Raw genomic sequence first — 9,968 nt, 5'->3', positions numbered from 1 at the left:
TCGCAGTCCAGAGTGGAATGAGCTGTATTTAAAATAATACTATCTGTACCTGTGACATACCGGTGAGACATTATTTAATATATTTAATAGAGTCAGTCATCCGCTTTCCTTGCCCGGAAGGACTGCCGTATCCGACCACATCCAGCCGATAGGCGACAAGCAGCCAAGGGTCGAGTCCTTAGACATGTGTCTGCTTATGGCACGCACGATGCAGGGCTCTGGTGGGCTAGTCTACCACGACCTGAACAGTACCACGGAAGGAGCCTGTCGCCGTTCCGACCTCTCTTGAACCCCCACACAAACCATTCAGAGGATAGTTCGACCCATCTGGTCTCAACCCAAGGAGTGTCACGATGGTCACTAGACGCTACATGAGTGCCATAATAGCCTCGTTCATCCTGGGTATAATGTAACCGACCCATTTAGAATACAATGAAACAACACCACTGACAAACGCGACTACGCCGTCTCCATGCCGTTCTGCTCCTTAACCGTTCCCTCGCAGGCATCCAGGATTCCTGCAAATGGAAGGACGGTGCCGTCAGGTTGCCAAATCCACGTAGAGCTCATCTCTACTGACTTGACTGACTATACTTTGCTTATTTAGGACGTACTGCGGCGTTGGTCCTGGCAATGATGATTGTACATTGCAATCAACTACTTCACCGTGCAACAATCAGCCCAACACACTCACAGACGGGTACTCGAGCAGGACAGCAACAGGAGGGGACAGGAACATGCCACACCACGCCCCTCGCTATTGCCCCCTTCCTTAACACATGAAAGATCGCATGTCCGTCCGTGGCGTCTCCGTCCATAAATTATGTTGCACAATTCCCCCCCCCCCGACCCAGTTATGAACTGGCTGCGTTGAACGAAAAGTCCTCATTGGCTAGGCTACGTCAACTGTAACGTCCCAAAAAGGTACTGTCAGTTTGGCCCCAGTTGAGCTGGAGTTGCAATATAAAGGCAGACGTATTCGTTGTCACGAGAGGAAGCCAACGGTATCCAAGGGCTGAACACACCACAAAAAATACTTGGGCATTATCTACCACCATACGTGAGCGCAACGCTACGCTGTCCAAATCCCCTACCCCCTTGTTACGCTTCGATTACGCTCCATTATTACCCCTCTCCCATGCGTAGCGTAATACATGAACTGCCGTTGCCCATTGGGCTCTAGCACTCACTGGACGCGATGTCGACGTATCGCCGTGTGGTGCTGGTCGGCTCCTCGGCCAGGTCGAGGCCCTCGTCGCAGCTGCGCGCCACCCTGCCCGGCAAGACGTATCTCAGCGCTGCGCCCCACCGAGACACGTCTCAGCGCTGCGCCCCACTGGGACACACCTCAGCGCTGTGCCCTACTGAGACGCACACCCCACTGAAACACGTCTCAGCGCTGCGCCCCACCGAGACACACCTCAGCGCTGCGCCCTACTGAGACACACACGCCCCACCGAGACACCTCAGTACTGCGCCCCATCGAGACACCTCAGTGCTGCGCCCCACTGGGACACACCTCAGCGCTGTGCCCTACTGAGAAACCTCAGTGCTGCGTCCCACCGGGACGAGCCTTAGCGCTGCGCCCTACTGAGACACACGTCCAACCGAGACACCTCAGTGCTGCACCCCACCGAAACGCACGACACACCAGCCGCGCGCCGCCCAGCGCATGCTCAGTGCCGCTCAAATCGCCTACAAGTACTCCGGGGTTGGGTGGGGAACCACTGGTGGAGGCGGGTCACGCGAGTTCGCCAACCAATGGCTCCGCCCACACGTGTCCCGCAGGATGATGCCAGTGTGACATCTCTGCACTGTGCCATCTGCTCACCTGGGCCGCGGGTGAACCGGAGCCGAAACAAAGCAGTGACATGCCCTCTGCTTATCTCCTAGTGCCTCACCTCGGCTCCAGTGGCATGGAGCTGAGGCAGGTACCTGCACAGAACGCCTCGTCTGCCAACCTACGGTCTAATGCGACTGAGGGGGAGGTGCGGCACTCGCAAGTCACGAGCTATCTGCTAACCTGGGGTCCAGTGGGATGGAGCCGAGGTACGGCACCTCCATGTCACGTGCCATCTTTCGCGCACCTCCCGTGCTCGGTGGGAAGATTCTGGTGGTCGTCTGAAAGCCAGCGGGCTCATCATGACGCACAGCTCATGCGTGTCAGGGCGGTCTGGCGGTTAGCAGCTCACCGCGGCCGCCATGTCGAGTCAATCATCTACTACAGTGTGTCACGCACACACCTCAAATGCCGTTCCATACAAATCCAGCGCGAAAATCCCAGTCGAGTAAACAGAGAAATACCTCTGTTTTTACGTCCAAGAAAAAGCGGCGGCTGTCAACAAAGCATAAATATACTGGTGACCGGTCAAGTATTGATCATGAACATCGAGGAAACCCACTTGTGATCATGAGTACAACCTGAAACGTCATAACGCAGCCTAATCCGCATCTCCTGCTACATAAAGGTTTAGCAACTGTCAACATAAGAACGCTGAATTCATCATGTTATTTTAGCCTGCTTTCGGAAACGGCAATTACTTCAGCACACACAGTATAATGCATGCTGCAGTCCCGTTCCGAGGAGTTGCGTGCAAAACACGCACACACCGACACCACGAATACCCGGAGGGCGTCGGCGGCGTTCACCAACCTCGCACTTGGGGCAGACGAAGGCGGCCATGTTCTCGACCACGCCGAGGACAGGCACGCCGACCTTCCTGCAGAAGGTGATCTCCTTCCTGACGTCGAGCAGCGCCACCTCCTGCGGTGTCGTTCACGATGAATGGCGCCGTCTATACCACTGTGTCCAGTCGTAACGTAAGTTAGTGCAGGCGCCGCGAGCACGTCGGCTGGAAACAGCATTACGGAGCAGGTAGAATGTCTACCAAAATTACGGGAAATTCCAGATCAAGGCACCAGTGCATCCATAAAGCACTGATAAGCGCGACCATGTGAAGATTTCATTTAATAACTAAAGTAATTCAAGCAACATCTAAGCACTTCCTGAGAACACAACTTGACGACTCATTTCGATGACATTACGCATGATTGGCCTTTCAACGCGCATTGATCAGCCGATCCCAACAGGGCAGGCATAAATCAGACAGCTTCGACACGAAGTATATCCGCACAAAATGTGCACCTTTGCGATCGGTTCCACGACCGCGTTGGCTACGAGCATCGCCTGACCTGGGATAGCCTGCCAGCAGGTGTTCGTCCCTGAGGTGCTCGGCGGTACAGACCCTGTCCTGGGGGAGCCTGGACCCAGACTGCTCACCTGGACTGGAGGTACTGCACCACCGACAGGTGTTCGTCCGAGGTGCCCGGCGGCGTGTCCACGATCAGGTAATCGGTGTCGCCCCAATCGACGTCCCGTAAGAACTGTTTGATGAGGCCGTTCTTCTTGGGGCCGCGCCAGATGACCGCGTCGTCCGGCGAGGCCAGCAGGAAGCCCACCGACATGACGGCCAGGTTATCCTACCGGCGACACGCGTCACGTGGAGCAGACCGACACCGCGGCGGCGTAATCGTACCGGGGATCGCGATATCATGACGGAGACCTCCTGCTGGCAGGCGGCATGGCAAGGCTCCCACTCCAGGCCAGTTAACGATGACCACATTATCGGGAATGTAAACGTCACGACGATGACTTGGTCCGTTCCGTCGTCCTCATGTAGAGCAAAATCGTAACTCTTCCTGCATCACGCCAGAATCAGAACGTACAACTTACGGCCTTGCCGTCAACGCCACTCTGGGACCTTCATTGCGTATTGAACGACGTCAACAGCAAGGAAGGACAACACCATTCTTGCCAAAACAAGTGCTTCCACACATAATTCATGTGCGGTCCACTCATCGCCCGCCGGCCACGCCGATCTGACCTTTACGAAGACAGGCGACCATCCGGAGCCCGAGTGGTGCACGTTCTCGCCCTCCAGGCCCATGATGCGGGGCACCGACGGGCCGCAGATGTCGATGTCCAGCAGCGCCACCTATCGCGGAGGACACCAGCTCAGAGGCAGCGGCCGCGCGCCGCTCGGCACCGCGCGCTCGGGGGCGTCACTCGAGAACCGACGGCACGCGGGGCTACGCACAGCCAGGGTAGTTGAGTTCAAAGAGGAATTAAGGAGATACGGGAATTTGGACACAGTAATTTTCAGGGACAACTGAGTCAGTATGAAATCGCCAGGTGAAAATCTCGCGGCTAGGAAATGAGCAAGGCCGGTGGCCAGAAATGAGCAAACATCGCGGCAAGAAATGACCAAAGCGTTAATAGACGAGAATATCGAAATGGAGAACAAATGGAAAAAGTAAACTGACGGACAAAAGCTCTGACTTCTCTCAACTCTCAACTTTTCCAACCCACAAAAAAGCAGCTGGTGCGATGTCCTGCAAACATGGACCTCCATTGAGCGACTTACGCTTTATTCACATCCATGGATAGTGTTCTGCTGAGCATAGATGAAAACTGTTGACTTTCCAACTCCACCTTTTCCGGACAGCACGAGGATCTTGTGTTTCACACATGACAAACGCTCTTCGATCTTTCCAATGTCTGTTGAAAACACAAGCAAGGTGTACTGCAGATATTGCAAGTGGCTACATGGAAAGAAGAAACTAAATGAGTGCAAATCTAACCAACGTCGTGAAAATTTACTCATGCTGTCGTACGTATATCACATATGCTAACAATTCTGACACGGCCGGCATTAACAGCAAACTGATGTGCTCTCTACTGATGATAACACAGTTAAGACGCTAAAACTATTCCTTTACATAGCGTCCATTTCAACGTTCTGCGGAAGCTTCGCAGATCAATTCCTGCGTTCTTCACCCTAGAAACGCACTACCCGGCACATTCACACGATGCGTGGTTTGAGAGGATGCCATCAGGCCATTTCGGTGAGCCGTCCGCGGAAGCCATGGGCGCCGACAACGTGACACGGTGCGGGACGGATGTTCCGACACACCTGGTAATGAGCCGCAGCGGAGTACCGAGCGCTTCAGAGCTTACGTGACCTACCGGGGTCGGGAGCGCGCGCCTGTCCGGAGGCGCAGATCTGCTGGTTCGGACAGCCGGCGCACGAGGAGGCCTTGCCAGCGTCCTCACTCGTAGTGCCCGGGCAGTCTGCGGTGGACAGGCGCTGGGTCACCCAAACAGCTCTACAGGGGGAGGGTCTGCAGTTCCTCAGGGGCTGTCTGCACGGAGATCGCCGTGTGCCATAAACAGACACCATCCAGTGCTTGCTTGACTGATCACTTACAGGGCTTTCTGTCACTGAGCCCATCTGGTCATGGAGTGCCCACTCAGGCTATGAACAATGGAGGGGAATATTGAAAATACTGCAAAACATGAACATTTAGTTTACACATATATCTGCAGAAGCAACATCCAGACCATAGTCCCCTCAGGTAACACTCACATGACATAACCAGCCCCTAACCACTTAGATGTCAAGCATGCATAGTTAAATATGGGAGAATGACCGCAGGTGTACTGTTGTGTTGTAGAAAAGTAGCGCTGGCATTAGATGACAGCAATGCTAGATGTGAAGGCAGAGCACTGCAGAGGGTACTGCAAAATTAGTGGTGACCACCACAATCCATTTTCTGTCCCTATGTCAATACCATTGTGCACTGGTCAGCATGCAGCAGGCCCAAAAGTACATAAACAAGCAATGTAGAGAACTTATTATCATGCCATATGGCCACAGGGGCACTGGAACTGGTACGCATAAGGGGGAATGAACCACAAACTTTATGAAAATGTAACATTGAGGCTATGCATATTGATGGAGAGGAAATAATCAAAAATGGCCATTGCTCCCTCCATCCCCACCCCATTAGGCAAACAGCATATTCATTGCCTCTCTACAGGTATGTTAATATCCCATGTGTGTGTTACCAAATTTACACCATGGCAAACATTAACATTTTGTGCCACACTTGCATGGTAGCATGTTAATGCTACAGCTTACATGACAATGCACCACATGTATTATAGATCATTTCCTTCCAGTTGTTTCTGCTACACAAATAAAACAAAACTGGTGTCAGGAATCTGCCTCAGCAATTGTATTGTCACCACAGCTGAACCACCACCTCACTGGTTGCCAAGAAGCACAACATACAGCACTACATCTTCCTTACATGTCTAAGAAAGAAAATACCAGAAGGAAAGTGATGGGACAAGCAGGCAAAATCATGCCACCAATGCATGACAGTTTATTATGATCAGGCAAAGACATTTTATAGAAAATTTGCAAACAACTTTCCATGCACAAGTCCTGCCCTATCACACAACCGCTCATCTAAGTTTTGAGCTAGTTTCTCTCCATGACACATTTTGAGTTATTACATTATAGGTCACATGTAAAGCAAAATGAATACACATTCCGAAGTGCCATGAACTAAAACCACATTGTGAGTCCATCACAGAGACCTTGTTAGATGTGTGATCATAGACCACACATATCACATGGACATATGTGTGATCACTCAGTTTCAACAATGGTTGGTGCAAAATCCTCTGGTTCTTCACTGAAGTCCCACTTGAACTTCTTGATGAGGTGAGTTTTGAACAGAACACCCCTCTGCTTCAGAGTCTGTGGTATGTTCTCATCCTCCAGGTTAGAGAACAGGGTGTGCAGAGTATGCACCAGGAAATTCTCCCTAGACATGATGTCTGTGAAAAAGTCCTCTGGCACCTCCTGTATCTGATAATGCAAACATGAAAGTAGCTTGAGGAAAGGTCTGGGTACTTCCCAGTGCCTCATCACATGTGCAGAACATGTGGACCAGCCTCTTCCAATGTTCAAAAGAGTCATACACATGACCAACCAGGAATGCTACAAAGGCTACCTGCAGCTCCCCCAGAAGGTGGTCTGGACTTGGAACCACCTCAAGCATACTCTCAAGCTTTTGTGAGGAGTCCAGTGAGTACTTGGTCTTGAACTCTGGAGATGCATCTTCTAGACACTGAACTGATGGAAGCTGAGTAAATCTCAACTCAGTGCCATGCCTAACATGCATTTTGGGCAGCATCTTTTCCTCAGACATGACACCACCTCCACCAGCCTCCATTTCCTCTTCATCATCTGGCTCTAGCTCTGATGCTGAGCACAATGTCCCTGACAGCGGATTCACTTTTTGGATCAGATCTTCATAAACATGTGATGTCAGGGAGTACCACTGCTTCCAAGTTTCATAGGGAAAAGCTCCTAAGAACCTGTCCAATTCTCTTTTATTCGCTTTGATTTGATCCTCATCACTGTCAGATGTCTCCACCAAAGTTTCTGAGGATGGATCCCACTTACGAACAAAGACTTCTCTCTCCCTGAACATGTGAAATGAGCTTGTCCTTGGTGCAGGTACACCCTCTTTGCCAACTGCACTGTAATGCAACATGTGAAACCCAGGAGGTATCATCTTCAAACCCTTGAATCTTTCTCCAGTTCTCCAAACATTCATGTCAATGCCAACCTCTGTGTTTTGAGGCACATCTAAAAACACTACTGTTGCTCCCCCCTCAAACAGAAGTTTTGCTGTTTCAGGATCCATGACTTGCACAATCCTACCAAATGCACAGATTTGCTGATAGCTCACACCACTGATAACTGTTGGGTTTCTTGGAACAGGGAACCTTTATGCACAGGGTCTCCCGCCCCCTTTCTCTCATGCGCCTCAGCTGCAATGCGACTCAGCTGTATCGTTGAGCACGCCGCACGAACGTTTGGAAGCAAACATACAATGGAGCATTCGTGGCGCGCCTGGACCGAAACCTGCCAATATTTTCAGCCTCTTACAAATGCATAGGCAGATCACTCACGTTCTGGAGCGTTCTCTGGAACGTCTGACATCTTCACCTTCCCTTGTCGCGAATGAATGATAACACAAATACCTCTCGACACCAATGAAACCAACTCCCGACCACTCGCACAACACCCCGCAACAGAAGTACCCACTACGGACTGTGTTCTCAAAGAGGTGTTAGCGGCAAGATTTCATACCAGTTCTGTGATTGGCTAATATTTTCACATTATGAAATATCATTGGTGAATTCACTAACAATGTTCCAATCCAGGGTGCTACGAACATGCAAGCGTCTATATCTGGTAGCTCATATATAGCTGCTAGGTAAGGTCAAAAACTTGCCTCAGACGTGAAAGAAAGGTGTTCGGTGCGTCAGCGTGCGTCAGCACAACTGGCGTACCGCGGCCCAGCGGCTAGAGCCAGTGATGTAGTCAGAGGGGTTGCAGGGAGCGGGTACCTTCGCAAAATGAGTTGGGGGCGGGAGGAGCTGATTGATGAAATTGGATACAACCTAGATTAAAGACGCCATCGAACGGGGTTATCCCCGGGATGCGCCCACTTTCTTCTTAAACTTGAGGGCTGCTGAAATAAAGGGCTTGTGGCCCCCCTCAACTGAACATAAAACTGCACCCCTGCTTGCTGGAGTGCATTATGCGCCCGCGCTCGCCTCTGGCGCTCGTGGAATCACAGTGCAAACGTTTCGTTGATATTCAAGTCAGCTTGCATTTGCAATATACAATTTTGTTGTCCTTAATCGAAGACAATATTATCTGCATCATGCTAGACAAATGGTACCATCGGACTTAACTGTGTCTTAACCTAAAAGGAGCGCGACCTGACAAACTCAACTGTCTACTGTCGCCCTTCTTTGACGTGCATATCAGTACATGCACAATTTGGTAAGGCAAGGGCACGTGCACCCGGCGCTCCCCCTGAATGCACGCAAAATCTGCGGGTGCGGATAGTTCGAGCGCAGATGTATGGTGGACTTAGCCATACAACAACCTATCACTTCCCCATCGTATTTACCAAAACGACCCCGTGCCGATGCGCTTTGCTTACAGTGCAAGCATTTTGCTCGGAACATCAAGACAGGCTTCCTGTGGCCTATCTCGACCTTACTTACCATCGTCAACCAAATGTTTCCAGCTATCCAGCTATCTCCAACTCTAACTCACATGTTCCACTATCAACACGAGTAAGATCTGAGAAAGGACGATATTAAGACCATGAATAGAAAATAACTCACAAGGGCGCCGCAGTTTGCGGCGCCTCTTGGCATTTTCAATGTTCGATGATCAGTTATCCGTTAAGTTCGCAAACGCCCTGAGCCCGTGCGAGCCGGCCTTTGAGCAATGCACAGGCCGTCGGGCAGTCGACGCATCGGTGCATCCGCGACGGCGTTCGGTTCCTTCACTCGGCGATCATCCTCGATCGGCGATCACGTGCCTCGTTCAGAGACGTCCACCGTTTGGTGTTCGGCAAGTGTGGCCGCACATATAGAAAACGAAAGAAAGCGAACGAAAACATGGACGCGAAATCGAAGCACAAGTACAGCTCAAACATCCCCTTTACGCCGCGCAAGCTTTGTCTCGACACAGCCGAGAGACTGGCTCTGAGACAGAATCACATGGTCCGCTGCTCGGGACCATCTCACACACATCGTGGTGGCCGAACCCCCACGTGCTACGCCCGGCGATCACGTACCAAACGCCTGCTCTTTTCCACTAGTTTATTAGACATCAGTCGCCTAAGTGGAGGACAGCGCATTTACACATTAACACTTCATAGTCGGCGATGACGTTTAACGAACGAATCTCTAGTCAATGACTTCCAAAATATACGAAACTAGCCACTATCGGTCCCGCCCTCGCCCGGTAATTCCAGTGGAGTATGACCGTGCGGCGAGCGTGCCGCGCCGCGCGGTGGGCGACGGTCAGCCCGGTGTCCGCGACCGTGCGACCACGCACCCACGCTGACTTCGTGCCCTTTAAAACCTACTCAGTTCCGGTTACCTACGCGCAGTGATGGTTGGCGTGTGGCCACAGAAGTACGTGTAAATCGTCCCAGAGTGGTGTAGACAAGCCAAAGGCACCCAAGCAATAGCAGTGCGGCGGGCACCGGTCACCATGCCTCACAACACGAAGACACAC

The 9,968-nt window shown here is 51.6% G+C and overlaps 1 pseudogene; it reads right to left on the bottom strand.

Moving 5' to 3' along the window:
* On the bottom strand, positions 1–7,968 carry LOC119091163 (cytosolic Fe-S cluster assembly factor nubp1-A-like; annotated as a pseudogene).
* Between the last annotated feature and the right edge of the window lie 2,000 nt (positions 7,969–9,968).

The sequence above is a fragment of the Pollicipes pollicipes genome, unplaced genomic scaffold (assembly GCF_011947565.3).
Source record: "Pollicipes pollicipes isolate AB1234 unplaced genomic scaffold, Ppol_2.1 Scaffold_3321;HRSCAF=3900_pilon_pilon_pilon, whole genome shotgun sequence".
NCBI lineage: Eukaryota > Metazoa > Arthropoda > Thecostraca > Pollicipedomorpha > Pollicipedidae > Pollicipes > Pollicipes pollicipes.
The sequence above is the reverse complement of the archived record's forward strand: the minus strand, read 5'-3'. Positions and strand labels throughout refer to the sequence as shown.